General features: G+C 52.2%; 1 long non-coding RNA gene across 1 annotated transcript in view; it reads right to left on the bottom strand.

Moving 5' to 3' along the window:
- The window catches only part of LOC144382879 (uncharacterized), a 1,041,026-nt gene that overhangs the window by 252,972 nt on the left and 770,196 nt on the right, over nucleotides 1-17,858 (bottom strand). The gene's annotated exons all lie outside the window — the stretch shown is intronic.

Below are 17,858 nucleotides of genomic sequence, written 5' to 3'. Positions count from 1 at the left end.
ACAGAGCTCACTGTCAGCTATTCTGGTTTGGGACCTGTTATGAGAGTCCCGTCTCTCTCGAGCTTAGGGCCTGGCAGAGGCATGCTTGGTGTTTTTCCTCCTCCTGACTTGTTGGTACTGTCAGGTTCCACCCCGTTATTCTGTCAAGTTCACTGACCTGCACTATCCGGCCCTTTAGTCATTCTCCGAGGCCGGCCAAGGGCGGGATATCGCCAGGGACTGGACGCACAGAGATAAAGCAACAGAAGACAGTCCCTGAAGGGCCCGAGTTTAGTGGGTGTGAGACTTATAAATAAGGTTGTAATTCAGGGCAGTGAGTGCTGTGACAATGGCCCGTACTGGCCCTCATGGGTGCATCTGGTGGGGGGCGCTGGCCGCGGAGGGCCTTGGGTCATTGCTCTAGTTCAGGAGAAGAGGATGAGGAGGCCAATTAAGGTGGGTGGTGGCAGGAGTAGGGGAACAGTTCGGAGACACTGCGTGGGGAGGAGTGATCTGATGGGATGACCATTTGGATGTGGAGATGAGGAGAGGGAGGAGGTGAGGCTGACTCCCAGGGTCCTGGCTTTGGGGGCTGCCTGCTTGCAGCCACTCACCCCTCACCAGAGTCGGGGGCGTGTGCCGTGAGTGTGAATCAGGGGTGAATATGCTGGGTTTTGGGAGGCCCATGGCCACTCCAGAAGAAGGTGTCCAATAAGCAGTTTGTGTAGTTTGGAGAATTAAGCTGAGCGTCCACAACAGTTGGGTAGTATTTGCACCCCTGTGCTGTAGATGGGGTGATTAAAAGGGGGGTAAATAGAGGAAGACAGAGAAAAAGGCCTAGGAGAGAACTCCTGAGAGCCCCTGCATTTCAAGAGTGGGTGGGAGAGGCAGGGAAAGGAGTGGGCAGTGAGGGGGAGAGGCGTGGTGGAGGTCAAGGGCACAGCAGTGAAGAACCAGTGGTTGATATTTCCAAGGGCTGCCCAGACGAGGCGCCCAAGCCTGGGGTTGGACATCAGCAGGAAGGTCACTGGCACCCTCAGCCCCAGGGATGATGGTGGAGTGAGGGGCGAGGTCATGGGCTGTGTGCTGACCCGTGTGGGGCAGGCTGCTCTGTCCTCTCCTGCCTGCACAGCTCTGAGTGTGGGGTACTCAGTGCTCCGAATAACACGTGGTCGGGAAAGTGTGTTGAATGAATGATTGTGGGGCTGAAGAAGACACTTGTTTGTCGCTAAGACTGGTGAGATTTGAGATTTGAGTGCCTCACCTCTGTCACCTCCCTGCCCCCAGAGTGAGTCACAATCAGAAAGGTACTGGAGGGGGGTTTCCAGGCCTTATCCAGATCTGGAAATGATGAGCTAACCCGGGAGAAACGTGGAGGCCTGTTTGGAAAGTCATGAGTGCTCCCTGCCCGAGGGTTGAGAATGCTTTCCTCTGGGGGCTTTCCTATAGCTCCAGTCTTGTCCACACCTCCGGTGGTGAGCTGGGCATTCGGGGAGCCTCTAACTTGCTGGGCTCTGGGGGCAAAGCTCCTCTCCTGGAGAGCCTACCCAGGCCAGCAGGAGCACTCAAGTAGGAGCACTGAAGTAGGAGCCCAGGGCTAGGATTCTGATCTAAGCTCTGCCTTTACCTCATGCGAGGCAGTCGTCTCTCTGGGCCTCAGTTTCTCCATCTGTGAAGCAGGGATTCCAATACTGCATTCACAGGAGTATCCCAAGGATAAGATGGAATAGTGGATACAGAGGTGATATGGAATGTAGAACATGCCATATATATATAAATGCCAGAGTTTTCTTCGATCATTCACTCATTCGTGCTTACATGCCTTAATTCAGCAAGAAGTGACTAAGTGCTCACTAGAGGCTGTGATTCCAAAAGACTGAGTGCTTGGGACAGAGCAAGTGGGCAGACATTGTGAGACGAGCCTGCCTTTGAGCCTAGTGATCCCTGCCCTGCACTACCTATGGGGGAAAGGAAAGGGTGGGCCTGATAGGTTGGTGGGCATCGGTGCCCAGGGTGGGAGGGGGGCCACCAGTCCTGACAACACACTAGCAGCATAGATTCGGTGGTGCTGGGAACTCCCTCTCTCTCCGTTCTGATGGGGAAGTTTATACTGAGCAGGGTCAAGGCTTGTTTTTCTGCTTTGTCCTCTGGACTCTGTTATTTAGTGGCCGTTGGCAGGGCAAAGATGTGCATGGGAGAGAGTCCCAGGGCAGCACATGGCCATCAGCTGGCTCCTGGATATGCAAGATCTGTGTTCAGATCAGGTGAGTGAACTGGGATGAGGTGCTTAACCTTAATGAGACTCAACTTCCCCACCTGCAACATGGGATTCTTAATCCCTGTCCTCTGCGCTTTACCAAGATGAAGTGAAGCTGTAAACTTTAAAATATTGTAAAGACTCTTGCTCCTCCTCCTCCTCTTCCCCAGACACCGATTCATTACCATCAAAATCATCAGACTGCCTTTCTGGGCTCCTTCCTATTCCCCCCTTCTTCTCGTGGACCCATTGGTGCCATGTCTACTCAGTGTGACAGCCCGAGAAGTGTGTCCCCAACTTACCCTTCTGTGGATCGAAGTGACCACTGAATGTCTGGCTTGCCGGTCAGGATCGGCTGATCTCTTGTCATGACTATTCTGTTACAACTTACGGAGGTCATAACCCAGAGGATTCTGGGCATCAGAACCACGGAACATGAGTGTAGGAGGAAGCGTTGGAGAGTGTGTTCTCTGGCTGAAAAGAACAGGTGGACAAGAAATTGTTTGGATGGTGCTCCTCAAGTATGAGTGTCTTTTTTGGCGATCCTGCCAGCCCTCTGCCTTGCCGTGAGTCTGGAGGGCCAAGGTGGGTATGGTTCAAGTGCAGGGCCCCACACCGGTGCACCTCATCCCTCAGCAGGCATCCATGCGGACGTCCGGATTTGCGCAGCCTGGCAGAAGATGACAGAGGTGCAGGGGATCGTTGGGTTTTACAGGCTAAGCTTTGAGGTTTAACTACTTATAAATGACTTGAAGGTCCACTGCGTGCCACCGTTTGTAAATTGGCTGAGGCCGAATGTGAATCGTTGGCACTCAAGGCTCGTGGGAGAGAAAGAGATTCCGTCTGGGGAGGGTCCCGCCCACCGTCCAGCCTCTCATCTCAGTGTGGATTGACTGTTCTTCACCTGTCATCAAACGCTTGAACTCGGGAAGTGATGACAAAGAAAGCCAACTGCTGGGGCTGGAGATGCAGCGAGGGGGAGGTCAGGGGGCTTAAGAAAGTGAGGATTTAAAGCCAGAAAATAGAAACTTCAGGTAACTTAAAATTTTAAGTTATTATTTTATTTTATCATATGGGAAATGGTATGCACCGTCCTAATACTAACACACTGAGGGATCCACAAAGTCCTTGGGCTGTGTTCTTTGGAAATGGTATAGAGTGCTGAACGCACTAGCAGAAACTGGGAACAAGCACTGTACCCCTCAGTAGGAGACTGGCTACATCGATCGTGGAGCCTTCCTGTTATGGGATGTAGTGCAGTTGTTAAAAAAGGAAGAAAGAATGGTTTAATAAATGAAAAAAACAAGGTGTCAGCTTTTTTAAAAAGCCTAGGCATCGATATCCCAGGAGAGACCTTGTTTTTTATTTTCTTTTTTTCTGGAAGGTACACGGGCATCTGCTCATGAGGGCTCTCTTATGGAAACCTCCAATCAGCTCCCCGAGCCTCACTTACCCCATCTGGATGGGGAGCCTTACAATCCCATATCCTGACATGTGAGGGCAGCTCCCGGGGGGGGGGGGGTCACCCTCTGAGAGGACAGTCTTGTGCCAGCCCCAGAGCCTCATGGGAACAGTAGTGGTTTGCTCGAGGTGAGGCTGGGGAGGCAAGGAGACCTCCGGAGTCTGGGAGGTCTTGGCTGCCACTCTGCTCGTAGGATCAGAGGTGAGTCGTCTCTCACTTCCTCAGTGTGGAGACCCCATCGCAGCTGCTGGAACAGACCATGCGTTTGCTCCCCTCCTCCACCCTGAGGGTCTTCGTGCACAGCTGACTCCGGCGACAGAGGGGTTTCCCACGGACCCAGACCTAAGCCTGCCCAAAAGGCAGCCAGGCTTCCTGGCATCCCCTGACATGGCATCTCCTTGCTGGGCCTTCGCCGGGCCTGGGGGTCTCTCTCCTGGGGAGCAAAGGGGAGAGGCCTGCTCCCTGGGAGCTGTGTTCTCACCCACCAGGCTCCCCACACGCCACTGGCTGGTGGACAGCCTTCTGGGAGAAGGCCTAGACACCCAAAATCAATTTGCTAAAAGCCAATTTGCCAAATGATCAATTCGCTGAATGACTAATTTGCCGTAGGACTGAGGATTCGTTTTTTAAATTTCACTTTCCCTGTGGCTTTGCATTGCAGTCTGGCAGCAGAATTCTGCCGGAGTGTCAAATTTCTGATGCTGAGCCTGACTCTAGCACTCAATATTTTATATGGAAAGGCTAGGCTTGCCCAGCCCCCACCCCTGCTCCAACTCTCCTGCTCCGCTTTCTAGGGGGCTGTTCTCTTGGAATGTAGTTTCTGTCTACTCTCTTCACGCAAGCTTATCCCGTGTCTGCTCTTGGACGTGTGCAATGAGAGTGGGTCCCTGTTGCAGTCAGGGCCCCTTCCCCGGAGGGGGCTCCGGACCTCGCAGGGGGTCATTCGAGAAACGGAAGGAAGTGATATTTTTCCAAGCCTGAGTTTGAGATCTAGGATTCATGTCCTTATTATTATTATTTACCATTTTAATTGAAGTTGTAATAGACATGGAAATAGTGAGCATTTCCAAGTGAAAGAACGAACTTTTTTCCTTACTTATTTATGAAATTGTAGAATCTGAATTATAGTTGAGAACCATCTTGTGGCCAGCGCGTACGGCCATAAAATTTGCCAGTTACCCAAAATGAGCCGTTTAAGATCTCGAGTTATGGGGGGAAAGCCAGTTATTCCAGCTCTTGACTTCCGATGTCTGTTACCTGTGTGTGTATCTACGCTCACGCCCGTACCTGTACCTGTAGCCATCAGTAGGCGATTTTAAAAAGCAGACTCATTGGGGCGCCTGGGTGGCTCAGTCGGTTAAGCGTCTGCCTTCAGCTCAGGTCATGATCCCAGGGTCCTGGGATCGAGTCCCGCATCGGGCTCCCCGCTCGGCAGGAAGCCTGCTTCTCCCTCTCCTCCCCACTTGTGCTCTATAGCTCACTATCTCTGTCTCCCTCTGTCAAATAAATAAAAATAAATCTTTAAAAAAAAAAAAAAAGCAGATTCATCCCAAATATTTTCATAGGCTTTGGGATGCATGATACTCTTTACTGCTAGATTGTCCTTCTTAGTGGGCTTCACTTAAATCTGCACCCATTTGCATACTTGTACCTAGCGAATGCTAATTTTTCTTCTTCTTTGCCTTTTCATCAGGCTGCCATAGTATCCTGAACAGAACACTGTGCAGGTGACCTCTGGGCAGGTTAATTAATTTCACTGAGTCTTAATGACTTCATTTGCAAAGCGGGGCTAAAAACACCTAGCTGATGAGGTTTCTTTGAGTATGAAAAGAGATAGTGGGCGGGAGAATGCTGTAATCGTTCTTGGAGTTGTGCAGATGTAGGATGTTAATATGGCATGAATTCTGGATAGGAAGAGCAAGTCCTGATATCTGTAGACCTTTAGAAGACAGATGGCAGGGAAGAAATTGCCACGGTCAAGGTGAAAAGTATAGAACTCTGTCTTTGCTGAAGTTTCTCGTGGGCTCCCCTACGTGCCCAGGCTAGATTCTTTGCCGCCCTGGGAAATCCTGCGGCTGCTCCAGCCTCATTATACCTCATCTTCCCTGAATGCCTCTGAGCTCCAACCACACTGACTCTCTAGATTTCTGGCACATTCCATGCTCCTTCCTGCCTCAGGACCTTTGCACAGGCTGTTTGCACTTCCCTACCTCCCCACTAAAGACCATCTTTAGGTCTTAGCTGAAATATCACTTCTGTGAACTTCCTGTGACCCTCCCACAGGTAAGCTCCTCCTGGAAATTATTCTCTCTTGACACCTGTGCTTATTAATTTTTCACAGCATCAGTTATAATAACAGTTAATGAATTCATTGTGTAATTATTTGTTCAATGTCTGCCCTTTTGACTGGTCTATAAACACTATGAAGTCAAAGATTGCGTCGTGTTCACTGCTGTGGGCCAGAATTTAGCACTGTGCCTGGCACATGGCTGGAGCTGGGTAAAGACTCTCTGAACAGATGAATGAAGGGCAGTGAGGCAGCAGGTAGGGAAGAATGAATGTGCTCCTCGCTTTTTGACTCATTCTGGCACTCCTCAGTAGAGCCTGATTCCCTTTCCGCCCGGGTCTGTCCTCAGTTCAGGTCTTTGCCTCTGCTCTGGGCTGGAGTACATCAATCAGCAAACGTCCTTTGAGGTGAGACGGAGGGCAGCCTGGGTGACACCGAATGTCAGGTGTGTAGGCTCTCCGAGGACAGCAATAGCTCTGGGGAGTGGGGTAGGTAGGGGGACGGCGTGGAGAGGGTGGGATTTACAGCCCAAGCAAACGAAGGTTGCAAGGAGGCCTGGCCAGCTGTCGGCAACCCCAGGAGGACCTCAGCCAGCCCTGTCTGCTGTCGGGGCTGTGGCTGGCTCAGGAACGGGCAGTCTGGGTGAGCAAACCCCCTTGTCCTGGCAGGGCCCCGAGGTTGCCTGGCCCCTCAGGAGGCAGGACTGCTCGAACCTGGGCAAGCTCCTGCCTGTACCTTCTTTCTCCGGCTTGCCCAGCATAAGTGGGTGGGACAGACTGGGGCCCTGGCAGCCCTCTGGGCTGGCCGGGGAGGGGGAGGCCCTAGTCCTCTGGTTTCTCATAGCCCCCCACACCCCCGACCCCTGTCACCCACTTCCTGGTCTGAAGCTACATCTGCACTGACCCCTCCCTGTTTCTCTGACACTGGACATAAAAATATAAGACACAAAACCTATAAAAAGTAAATGGACAAGGTATGGACTTGTGTGTTCCCCCCCCACCCCCCCTTCTTAAAGATGTTTTATGGAACCAGAGAACGTTGGAGTTGAAGAGAAGCTAGTTCAACCTGACTTTTGTCAGAAGAGGAGGCTTGGACACCAGGAGGAGGACCGAGACCCCCTGACCCCCCTGCCACACTTTAGTGGTGTGTGCCTTCCATTCAGAATGCTGGACACTAATATTTGGGTGGGTGTGTCAGCGGACAAAGAGCTGAGAGCTGGGCCCCATGGGAATGGGGTATGAACACAGCACCCAAAGATGGGACAGCCGTGACCCCAAGAACTGAGAGAACACCTCCGATGGTACCCTGGTGCTTGTCCTTGAGCTGCTGCTCACCAGGGAGGCTGTGAAGGGTTTCATGGCAGCCTCGAAGCTGGCCTTCTTGGTTTCTGAAGTCACCCATCATTTGAGGGTCTGTCTTGGAGCCTGGGCTGGAAGTAAGGAGAAGCTCCAGGGTACTTCCTAGACAGAGGGGAAAGATATCAGCATGTCTTGGGCCCCTTTCTGAAGGGCCACCTGTCCCCAGCCTCCCTAGATCAGGCTGACTATCACTCAGAGGAACAAGGATTCCAGCCCCCGAATGCCCAACTTCATCGCTAGATTCTTCTTTAAAAAGCCTTTTGGATGGAAATATGCTGAGTTGTGCTTTCTTAAGAAAAAATACAACATTTCCTCTAGAATTTGGTGAGGGGGCTACTGAGCGTGTCTCAGCACCTTGAGACCCTCTTGTCCTGGAATCCCTGGCCTTGCAGAGCCGATAGGAGAGCACTGACGTAGGTCCCCATCACTAAGAGAGAACCTAGCTGTGTCCCGGGCTCCATCTCCAGCCTCCCCCCACCCCAGGCCTTAGGAAACTGGAGCTTTAGTCCTGCTGAGACCCCCTAAACCCACACAGGAAGGACCCTCTGACCCGGATCCATCCTCCTCTCCCCTCACCCACCATGGCTCCCTTTTCTCTAGAGCATAGGAGTGGGTACCGGGGTCTGTGTTGTGGCCCATCTTTCTCCCTCCTGTTCCACGATCTACTTTCCCTTCCTTCTCTCTTCTCAGCTCATACACACACATGCTAGTGAGTCAATCGCATGGAGAAGCAGTGGGAGTGGAGAGGCCGGAGAAGCTGATGGGGCTGTAGTACCTGAAGGAGGTGGCCCCAGCTGGGCTTTAAAGGATGGACGGGGTTTGGAGAAGCACAGAGGAGGAAGGACAAGCTACAGAAGAGTTCAGGGATGGGTTTGAGGGGCCTGGGTCGAGACCAGGGGGCAGTGGGTGGGGTGGGTGTGTGCATGTCAGGCTAGGAGGGAGGTTGGCTATGAGAATGTTGGGAAACCAGAGCTGAGATGTTTTGTTGGATGGAGGATCCAGTGGTCCTGGCTGCGGTCGTTTTAGCTAAATAAAGCAGTCACTGTGATTTTGAAACCACAGCGGGCTTGTTCCACGGTGATGGCAACTAATTATGGATTGTAATTGTTTAAACACAGGGAGGTGTTTTGACCTGAATAGTAATAACGTGAAGGGCCCCCTTTGGTGTCTTCCCACACTCCTGCCACCTTGTTCCACAGGCTCGGCGAGGACAAAGGTGAAGCGGGGAGCTGCGTCCATGGGGCCCAGGGAATGGGCTTTTCTGGATCTTTGCGAGTCAGACCGCGGCGGCGGGGAGAGCCGAGAGGGACCTGGGTCAAGCCCTGTCCCTAACCTGGGGCTGTGGGCACCCGGCCGGGCTGTCGTGAAGATGTAACAAGTCCCCGGCATGGGGCGTGGGAGCTGGATGGCTGATCGTGGCAGAGCCACGTGACCTCATTGCGCAGATGAGGAAACTGAGCCCCAAGCGGGGGCCTGACTAAAGTCGCACGGCCCCCAGCAGAGACTGGGGGTTTTCAGAGGACCCTCAGCAGCATAGGTCACCCGTGGTGACAATCACTGTGCAGACTCATGTGGACAAGTTGCTTTACCTCTCTGAGCCTCAGCTTTCTCATCTGCGATGTGGGAATAATGAGTACGGATCTGATGGGGTGATCACGAGGATGGCCCCAGATGATACCTGCGAAGCCGCGCCCCTCCTGGCATGCGGATCCATGCCACCATCAAGGATCATGTCCAAATAGAGGCCTTGGGTGCCGCCTGCCACCACTTGGTCCACCCTTGCAGGGGCCTGTCCCTCTGCAGCCGAGTGTCCCAGGGTCGATGGGAGGCTGCTGGTGCACGGATGGGAACTCCTCTGAGCCCTCCGGGGCGGTGGGGGGGTGGGGAGGGGTGGAAGTGGGGGTGGGGCGGGTTTCTTTGCCTTGTGCAGGGCTCCCCTTACAGCTTTCAAACCGCAGGGGCTTCCTCTGTCCGCCTTGTCCCAAAGCTCTGAGAGGATGGGGCTACGGCATAGAGCGGTGTGCCCTCTCCCTGCCCCCGTGTAACCTAGCAGAGGCTCTACTAAATATTTCACAGGATCTGAGTACAGATGGCTCATTTTACAACCCGAGAGGCTCGGGAGGGGATGTGATGTTCCTGCAGAGTGAGGGCTTGAAGTCACTTCTCCTGACCCCACTTCAGTGTGCTCCCTGAGGACTCACTGAATTCTCACCAGAGTTATCCTCCTGGGTTGAGCTCTGGGTCCTCTGGCTAGGATTCTTCCCCAACCCTTTTGCTTATCTGGCTTCTGTGTGTCCTTTAGGCCCCGGCTTAAATGTTACAGCCTTGAGCCCCTACCTTGACCTGGTTGGATCCCTCTGTGTTCTGTTCTCATAACATCGTCTGGGGTAGAGACTGCTCATTCCTTCCTGATATACACGATTACCTTCTTTTATCAAATCCTGATTTAACAGGGAAGCAATGTGTACAGTTAAAAGACTGTCTCTTACAGCCTTCCTGACAGCTAGCAAGTTGCTGAGTAAGGCTTCTGAGAAATTGAGAGAGAGTTGACTATTTTTTCTCTTTGCATTTTGCTCTTTGCACCTTTCCTTCATTTTGCCTGGAACACAGGTGTGATGGCTGGAGCTCTAGTAGCTGTCTTAGACCTTTCTGTTAAGGATATCAAGGATGGGGGCACCTGGGTGGCTCAGTCGTTTGAGCGTCTGCCTTCGGCTCAGGTCATGATCCCAGGGTCCTAGGATCGAGTCCTGCATCGGGCTCCCTGCTCAGTGGGGAGCCTGCTTCTCCCTCTGCCTCTGCCCTCCCCCCACCCCCTGCTCGTGCTCTGTCTCTCCCATAAATAAAAAAATCTTAAAAAAAAAAATGGATGTCAAGGATGCTTTTATGTTTGAACAGGAGCATAGCAAGGGTCTGGGCCCCTGAAGGTTTGTGGGAGACATTGCTCCAGGCCGGGCTGCCCACATCTGGACTTGTTTTATGTAAGAGATAGAACCCTCACTTGTTTTCATTACTATAGTTGGATTTCTATTCCTGGCAGCCAAACTCAATCCCAATTGATAGAACATTCTTTGTGGCTCTTATCATACTTGATGCTAGTTATATGCAGACCATTTTAATGCCTCCCTCGTGAAACAGTATGAGGGCAGGGATCCCTTCTGTCTTGTTTACTCCTGTATTTTCAGTGATTGGTACAGTGACGGTATTAGTAAATTTTTTGGAATGAATGAATACATCCCAGTGAGCACCTGGTGTCTAGCAGGGGTCCTACAGGACATTTAGGGAAAGGGTGGCTCTGACAATGGCCTTCGTAATAACTATGAGAAGCAACTTTAGCTGCCCAGGCTTCTAGGAACTACTTTTCCTTTCTCTATAAATTGGCTCTCCAATACCATCATTTAAAAATATAATTTAATTTTTTTTCCAGTCTGAAAGTCTCTTAGAGAATATTCTCCTCTATCTCACTGCCTATAACAGCTACTAAAAAATACACAAGGAACAAAATCAAACACACAAGCAAACCGATTTTTTCTTTTCAGTCTTGGTTTCATTCAGCTGGTTTTCTCACATACTTAGGCTCATATAAAAATTTGTGTCTATTCCTCCCTCCAATATCATAATAGAATTTTCCCATTTATTAAAGGCTGCACTGAATTACAATTTTTCAGTGGATATGTGGCAACCTGTTTTCCATTGAGGGGAATTACTTAGCCTGCCCCCTCTTCTGGCACTCTTAGCTGGAATAATGCTGAGATGAGCACCTTTGTGCCCAAAGCTTTTCCTATGCTAAGGGTTATTTCCTTAGAGGAGCTTCTCAGAAATGGGGTTATTTGATCACAGGAGATAAACGTATCACAATGTCATTTTGCAAAACAGGAGTCAATGCAAAATTAAAGGGAAAGAAAGACTCGGTCCTTTTACTTTTCTCTGGGCTCAGTTTCTCTAGCTGTAAACTGAGCAGGTCAGATTAGAGGGGCTCCAGGTTTCCTTACAGATGGGAAGTTTGGTTGACGGCTGGGAGTGGAGCCTCTGACGTTCTCCAGGGCATGAGGTCATGAGGTGAGTGAGGGGCACGGAGACCTGGATATGTCAGCCGGTACCTTGGTCCCCGGCCCCCCCAACCTCCTCTGGAGATGAGCCTGCCTGTAGGTGAGTCACTGGAGCCTCCAGACCCCCTTTCTGTGTCTCCCTCACCTGAACACTAATTCCTCAACTCCTAACCGTCCCGGAGAGGAAGGAGAGCTTCAGATCCCCACCGAGTCTGAGGGCCAGCCTGGGGTCTCCTGTGGGGCTGAGGATTCACCTTTGAAGGCAGATGGAGGAAGAGGGCAATGCTTCACCTGAAGGAACACTTTTGGACCAGAACATCAGACCCTGTTGCCGGCCCCTGAGGGACCCGAGCACAGGACAGAGCATAAGTCACTCATGGGAACGACCAGAAGTGCAGCTGGTACTCTTTTAATGAGGATCCCTAACCGCTCCAGATGGTATTATTGTATATATCCGTTCTGTGCCCCACCAGCCTATGAGCTCTTTGAGGGCAGGGATTCTCTGATTTGTCTCTGCATTTGGGTCACAGTGGATGCTCCATACTATTTTAAGTGAACAAGAGAATGGAAATGCCCAAATGTAGTAGGAGGAATTCTGGGCAAGATGGGAAGGGAAGCCAGAGCTGGGATAAGAATGAGTGGGAGGAAACAGGAAACTGGGGGGAAAGTCCTGGGCTGTTTTTCTCCAGCAAGGCAACATGAACCGAACCAGACCCCAATCCCTGCAGCCCGGTCCTCCTTGCATGTGCAGGTTGCACGGTCCTGGTGGAGAGCTACGGGTAGAGGGGAAGCAGGTGCAGAAGGAGGAAGCTGGGGCCCTTAGGACCCATTTGTTCATCACAAAGTGTTAGTTCTTTACCTCACTCATTCTTTCACCTAATATTTTCAACATCTGCTGTGTGTTATGTTTTATGTTAGGTCTGCTGCTCAAGGATGGCCCCTGGAAAGCCTGGTACCCGGTACGTTGGTACCTAGAAAGGCAGTGGGCGATGGCAGGCAGGGTGGGTGACGGGATGTGTGGGCCACCCTGGTGGGAGCGGTGATCCACAACAGGGGTGGCTACGCCTCGTGGAAGGGGCCTCCCCAGCTGCTATTGGGCCCTGTGAGCTGCAGTGAGGCCCTTCTGCGAAGGCGGAAGCCTTTGCCTCAGGGCCACCAAGGGGGAGCAGGGGAAGTAGAGCGGGGGAAAGCGGGCATTCCATGCGTAACAACTGGGTAGAGCTTTGAGTGGGGTTGGAGGTCACGCATGGGGAATGGGAGCCTGGGAGATATTGCTTACACATAGAAAAGTGGCAGATAAGCTCAAACAGTAAATTACAACTGGATACGTATGCTAGGGTCATGGGTCATGTCAATGTCAAAATACTACTTGTGGAAGATAAAATGCAAATGAGAAAATATCTGTGAAGATTATATATATATAACATAATATATATAAAATTATATATATGTGTGTATATATATATATATATATATATATATATATATATATATAGAAAGAACTGTTGATTGCATTAATGGCAAGGCAGAGTGATTTGTTAGATGGTTTTACTAAGTTAATCTTACCAAGTTAGTTGTATTATTATTATTATTATTATTATTATAACAATAATCAAATTGAGAAGCAGGACAATACTACAGCTTATAGGGATGGGAGGTATTTCCTTGAGGTGCCTTATCACACAGTAGAAGGGCACCCAATAAAAATAGGATGGGATGAATGCCCTCCAGGTCTCCTGTGCCTGGGGTCAGGGCAGCTGTGAGCCCTTCAAGGAAGCTCTGATGCTGTAGGTGGTCCAACTATCCTCCGATTTCTCTCGGGGATCAGCTGGGGGTGGTTTATTTTCCTTCATGAGCAACAGTTAGCTACCACCCCTCCACAGTTAGCAAAGTAGAAGCTGTAGCTGTTTTGACACTTCTTCTGACTGGGTTGCTCGTGTAACCGGTGGCTCCTGGCTGCATTAGGGCTGGTAGCACATCAGAATTGTCTTCTGTTGTGACAGGAACCTGGAAAAATGTGCTTCCATCTTCTCTGTGGTCTTTTAAAGTTTGTTTGTTTTTTTGACATATCTTTGCTGGGGTTGGGACATAGCCTGATGGATGTTTGTTGAATGACTAATTATTGACTGATAGGCTCATGGCCTCCATTGAAGTAGACTGAGCAAGCAAACCACTGAGTGGAATGTGGAGTCTAGGCTACACAGTGTACTCATCTGCTGATCACCGAGCCACCTTGCTGGCTATTATTACGGAAGCACTAAAAAGAAGCTCTAAATTTGGAAGACATGGAAATACCAGGAAGGAAGGAGTCAAGTTAGATCTAAGGGTGGGGAAGAAGAAGGGGTGAGATATCCAGTCCAGAAAATAGTTGATTTTTTTTTTGTTGAAGATTTTATTTATTCATTTTTGAGAGAGAGACAGAGAGAGCACAAGCAGGGGTAGGGGCAGAGGGAGAGGGAGAAGCAGACTCCCTGCTGAGCTGGAAGCCTGACATGGGGTTCGATCCCAGGACCCCGAGATCATGACCTGAGTTGAAGGCAGACGCTTAACCATCTGAGCCACCCAGGTGCCCCAAAACAGGTGATTTCTTAAGAGGTGTCTTGGTCAACAACTGGTGCAAGAAACAGAACTGTAAACTTAGCTCTTGATAATAATAATAATGAATTTGTTGGAAGGCTATGAGGGTCTCATGGAATCAAAGGGCAGGGGTGACAACCAGTGTCCACGAGAGGGTCAAGGTGACATTACTGGAAAGTTATCAGAGACCTGGACAGCTGCTTGGCTGTGCTTTGTGTCCCTCCTTCTCTGGGGCCTTGTGATTTTTTTTTTTTTTTAATCTCAGCCTCTCTCAGGAGGTCTGTTTCAGTCTTTTCTGTGAAGCCTGGCCTTCTCCATGTCCAAAAACGTTCACCTCCATGGGGACATGAGCTCTCAGATCTGTCTAAACCTAAATTCCCAGAAGAAGGAATCTGATTGGCCAATGGGCAGCCAATGGGGTGCCTCCCCTCAGTCAGGTGTCCGTCTCGGTTCCAACAGGGTGCATTCCGCTGCATAAACATGGCGTCAGGGACCGCTCGTCCGGGGGGAAGGGGGCGCAGACGGGGCGGGCACGTGGGCTAACATGTCTCCTTTGGGGGAAGACGGGGATGACTTGGCGTTGCATAAAAGCATTCAACCACGTGTAGACAATGCCCACCATGTACTTTTAAAAATGAACGGCTTCTGAAGCTTAGAGTCCAGGTCATGAGGGCTTACGTAATTGCTGATTTCTGAGGAGATTCCCCCTCATTTTCTAAGCCTTTGGAGAGAGCAGTTAGTAGAAAATGTTAATGACCAATTTCAGCAAATGACCATTTTGGTGCTCCCAGGCCACCAGGGCTGGCCAGAACTAATTTTTAGAATGCCCCCTCGATGATTCTGGCAACTTGTTTAATGTTGACCTAGAGACATGCGATGGGCCCAGATCCAGACGTACAGCTAAGCCTCGGTGCTTTACTGTGTGCAAGGGAAAGCCGGCCCCAGGACCCGGTGCGGATTCCCCGCCTCCGAAGGCTCCGTGCCTTGTCTGGTCTCTCTGCGGGGCTGCTGGCCGGGGCTGGGCAGGCGGTGCACGGCCGGGGAGGTGGCCGCGCTCGTGACCCTCACCGGAGCTCCTCGGCAGCCTCCGTTCCACACCCGCTTCACGGCTGTGCTTCTGCGCCTCGGGGCTCCCCCTCTGGAGTGAGGAACATACCGCCTTCCTTACATCACCCACGTGGCTTGGGCAGGCCTGGCCGCTGCTTTCTGTCCCTTGTTCCCTCTGCCCCTCCGGGATGGCTCTCAGGACGATCGCGACATCCCAGCTTGCCCCAGACATGAATGGAGGTCACTGTCCCTCTCCGGGACTCCATTTGAAAGCCTTTCACTGTGGCATGTTCGATGTTGGCTCCCGTGAAAGGGACTTGAGCCCATTTGGCAGGGAGACTGCTTTTCTGAGGAGCGGGCTGTTCTCTGTTCTGAACTCTCGCCCAGTGGCTGAACCGCCTCACAGCAAGGACCAGCCCCAGATGGAGGCTGCTTTTCTAGGTCTTCATCATTACAACAGGGCGGCTACGTGAGCTTGCCCACAAAGGCCCTCCCGCTCTAAGCTTCTGGTCCTGATGGGCGCAACGGCTCCCACCTATGTTAGGCCCTCCCCTGTCGGGTGCTTGGGTGATGGGTGGATTCACGGCTCGGTCCCCCAGACTCAACGAACCCTAGTCCCTGGGGGCCTTCCCCCCCACCCCCCCCGCAGACCCCGGCAGGGGGTTTGGCTTACAGCCTGGGGCTGCCTCACCAGCATTATTCCCGGGCCCCACCCCAGGGGGCGGCCTCCCTCTGTAACCTTTTCCAGTTGCTCCGGCTTCCCTGGAGTGTTGACTTAGCCAGGGAGCAGGCTCCCTCTCTAACCTCGGCGTGTTTGCTCAGCGGAGGAGTGGGCATGAGGTCCGCTTGACTCCATGAGCACATAAGTTCCTCTGTCTTTCCAGGAGCGTCCCACGGAGGGGGTGCGGCCGGGGGAAGGGGGGTGCCTAGGAGGGAGCTGCCGGTTATCGCAGGCTGTTCTAATGCGGCTCAAACAATATTGAGAATAACCCCGGCTCAATAGCACCAGTTTTAGGCTGCAGAGTCAATATTGGCTGAGCAAACATGGCAAATAAGGAGTTGCTATTTGCGTAGCTATGAGGACTTGCGTGCTCCGGCTGTCTCGACAGGGCCCTTGGAAATGAGGGGAAGGCGGTGGCGTCTGGAGGTGGAGGGATGCGCGCGAGGGCTGGGCCAGTGTTTCTCACCTCAGCACTATCAACCGTGGGGGCCCGATAATCTTTTGTTGTGGCCAGCTGGCCTGCGCGTGGCCGAGCGTCGGGTGGCATCCCTGGCCTCCACCCACGACATGCCAGTCACACCCCGTCACCAGGCATGACGAACAAAGACGTCTGTCCACATTGCCGGATATTCCGCGGGGTGCATCTCCCTCGGCCGCCATGCGGGCCAGGCCGGGGAGCAGGAGGGTGTGAAGCGCCGAGGGGCCCGAGGGGCCTCCTCATGCCTCCTGACCCTCTTGCTCTCCAGATGGCTTGGCCAGTCTTGGGGGTGCCAAGAAAAGCCAGCCTCTTAAAGAAATCAGTGCAACGTCAAAGTGCCTCTTTAATCCCAGAGCCTTTTCGGCTGCTGGCCCCCGGGGCGGGGGGAGTGTCTGTGGCCACTCTCTCACCCTGGCCTTGTCTTGGAACCCACTCCTGTTCTCCATCCTGAGACACAGCGGTTGTGAGATGCTCAGATGATGTTCATCTGTCTTTCTCTTGGAGAATTTCTGGCATGTTTCACTCTGGCTGGTGACCTTCTCAGTCACACATGCTTATTTATAACAATCTGTCCCTGGCTCTCCATCCTCCTCTTTGTCACCCAGGGTTGTCCTGTGCTCTCTCAAATCCTGCAGTCAGCCAAGCCTGGGCCCCGTGGGAGGGCATGTGCCAGGGAGGACAGCAGGGCGTGCCGGCCACAGAAGCCTCTCTGGGGACAGGTGGCACCGCCTCAGGCTTGGCAGGGTCACATCCAGGCTCACGTTGGGTGCTTTGTGGCTGGTGAAAGAGTGCTGGAGAGAAAGTGTTTATAGCCTGGGGCAGGCCCACCTTGTGGCAGGGGCCTTCCGTGTCCTAACTCTGTCTGTGCTGCTGGGCCCAACGCTGGGACCTGGCGATGGCCAGAGAGCCCACCCTGAACAGCTCTGGCCGCATCCTGATGCCTCGAGCCTTCCTCTTCAGTCTGGGCTCTTCGGTCTGGGCTCTCGAGATGCCCTGGCGGGGGTGGATGAGCAATTAAAATGATGACGCCAAGAACAAGTGGGCTTTAAGTGCATTTCCCTGCCTGCATGTTGATCCCTTTTGTTGTAATGGGACCAGAAGCGGAGCCCGTCCCTGAGCAGCTGTGATGACGTGGGGTCCTGACCATCATAGCCATTGGCTTTGGCCCCAGGAGGTAGCGTCTTAGGAGGAGGGAAGGCTCCTGTGGGCTCAGATGTTGAGAAGGACGGAAATGTGTTTATTGTCCGGAAGGAGGGGCACGGGCAGGCGGAGGTGGGCGGCTTGGGTGTGTTTAAGCAGCTGCAGAAAGGCAGCAAGGTTTTGTTTTGGTTTTTCTTTTTCTAGAGTTAACACACACTTCTCCATGCCCCACACCATTTGGCCTCTCCCCCACCCCCTTTCTCCTTCCTCGCGCCTCTGTCCCTTAGGTAGGTTGAAAGAAGGTATTTGAGAAACCTGCCACATATACTCCTTTCCAAAGGAGTCCCATAGAGCAATGGAAGTCTTCCAAAACTCTTCAGACCTGCCGCCTGATTTCTTGAATGACCTGGCTGGGGGCTGCTTTGAATGATCTGACCCAAGGCTCAAAGGCCCAGAGGTCGGACACACTCCTTACGAAGCCGCCCTGTTTGTGGAGCCACGTGGGG

This window comes from Halichoerus grypus, chromosome 8, assembly GCF_964656455.1.
Source record: "Halichoerus grypus chromosome 8, mHalGry1.hap1.1, whole genome shotgun sequence".
NCBI lineage: Eukaryota > Metazoa > Chordata > Mammalia > Carnivora > Phocidae > Halichoerus > Halichoerus grypus.
The sequence above is the reverse complement of the archived record's forward strand: the minus strand, read 5'-3'. Positions and strand labels throughout refer to the sequence as shown.